We start from the raw sequence: 1,984 nt of genomic DNA, 5'->3' as shown, positions 1-1,984 counted from the left end.
ATAGAGGAGCAAGATCTTCAAGGTTATAGTCTGACCACTTAAAGCCTGGCACATAGTAGGTGCTAAATAACTGTACAACTCATCAACTAATTCACCAAAGAACCCCACACGAGAGCACATTCTGGATCCCTGTGCCAAGTCCAGCAAGAGGTAGTTCAATCTGCACTAAAGTACAACGAGGAGGGGACCTTCCACCGAAATGGGTCCCTGTCTCTGGCAACTAGGGCTGTGAGTGCTGTAGACAAATCCAAACCCACCTTCCACAAGCTTCCATCATAGGTCCCAATCCCACTCACTGGGATAGAGCCAAACAGTTTGATCCCAACTCTACAACATAGCCTTTCAGATATGGAAAACAGCTGTCCTGGCCACGGCAGTGGTACACGCCTGTAATTCCAGCAGTTCGGGAGGCCAAGGCAGGAGCATCGTAAGTTTGAGGCCAGCCTGGGCAACTTGGTGAGGTCCTGTCTCAGAATAAAAAAATAAATAAAAAGGGCTGCAGATGTGGTGCCGGCGTAAAGCACTACAGGTTCAATCCAGGAAAGGAAGAAAGAAAGGAAGAAAAGAAAGAAAGAGAGAGAGAGAGAGAGAGAGAGAGAGAGAGAAAGAGAGAGGGGGGAGGGAGGAAGGGAGGGAGGAAGGAGACAGAACTGTCCTGTCCCCCACCGAGCCCTCTCTTCTTTAGGCTAAAGACGTTGGATTACTTCCCGCACATGTTAACACTTGACAGTTTACCAAGTGTTTTCAAATGCTTGGGGAATTTACTTTATAAAGCACATTTTTTTAATATCAGAGAGAAGTGAATTTGGCCTGAAGGATAAAAAGGAGGAGTAGAGGAAGAGAAAGGCACTCCCTCCACTTAGCAGTCTGACTGGAGGAAGGTAGTGGGGGCTGGTAGGTGGCTCTGTGACCCATCAGAGAGCCGGCATGCATAGCTTTCTGCTCCTCCTTAATCTCATGTTGGCAAGATGGCTGCTCACCTTGGTGCTTCCCAGGCACATTCCAGGCAGGAAGAGGATGACGGGTGGATGCAGGAGGAATTCTGGGCACTTCCTATCTATGTACAAGAAAACAACCACTTTTCAAGGCCCCCCTTTCCCACCAAAGGACTCTTACTTGTCACCAGCCAGAGCTGTCAAGCTCATTCCAACTCCAAAACCCTGGCGTGGCTGGGGCTGGGAAACACAGGCTCTATCCCAGAGTGGAGATCCTCCTGCCGAGGAAGACGGGGGAACAGGTACGGAGTGACAGGGCTGCCCGGGCACTCTTATTCCTGATCTGTAAGAAGAAACAAAGGTGGAGGAAGTCAGTGGCTTCCTCAAGGTCACACAGCTGCTGACTGACACCCGGCCAAGTTCACACCATGAGCAACCATGAAGCTCACCTCCCAAATACTCATGATTGGCCCTGGTGGGACACCCCTGGCCTCTGCACGAGGTGGCAGGGTGGTGACTGGCTCCCTGAGAACCCCTGAGAACCCACGTCTACTCACAAACACGAGCCTCCTCCTCCTCCCAGCAGAGCCAGGGTCCCACCAAGAATCCCTGGAGGGTCCCAGAGGAACCAAATCCCCAGCTGTCTGTCTGTCTCTCTGCTCTCCGTCTCTGTCTCTCTGTCTCCTTAACAAACCAGAAACGCTGGATTAAAAGGTACATTTCTACTGGAGGTCACAGAGAGCATTTCTTTCAAGAAGGGTAACTACAGGTCTCCATCCTGCATCTGATCAGAAAAACAGGCCAGCACCCTCTCAGCTGGAGCCAGGCAGGTGGGTGTCACCACGGGACCACAGCCTTGGGACCAGAGCCACGTCCTTTAGCACTCAGCAGATTGGCTCCCAGTCCTGATAAAAGCATTCTCCTGTCCTTCTCTCGCTCCTGAGTTACAGAGGGACAGCTGGGGACCAGAATCTGGGAGGCAGCCTTTCTCCCCCGCTGTGTGTCTGGAAACCACAGGTGGGACACGCAGCAGCCCTGCCCCTCACAGC

The 1,984-nt window shown here is 52.0% G+C and overlaps 1 long non-coding RNA gene across 1 annotated transcript; it reads right to left on the bottom strand.

Annotated features, from left to right (window-relative positions):
* Nucleotides 1–341: 341 nt before the first annotated feature.
* LOC308636318 lies at nt 342–1,588 on the bottom strand. Its single transcript, XR_014019395.1, has 3 exons — nt 1,493–1,588; nt 981–1,278; nt 342–464 (listed from the first exon to the last, which is right to left on the bottom strand). It is a non-coding gene; the product is annotated as an uncharacterized lncRNA (long non-coding RNA).
* Between the last annotated feature and the right edge of the window lie 396 nt (nt 1,589–1,984).

The sequence above is a fragment of the Spermophilus citellus genome, assembly GCF_964194105.1.
Source record: "Spermophilus citellus genome assembly, chromosome: 17".
NCBI classification, from domain to species: domain Eukaryota; kingdom Metazoa; phylum Chordata; class Mammalia; order Rodentia; family Sciuridae; genus Spermophilus; species Spermophilus citellus.
The sequence above is the reverse complement of the archived record's forward strand: the minus strand, read 5'-3'. Positions and strand labels throughout refer to the sequence as shown.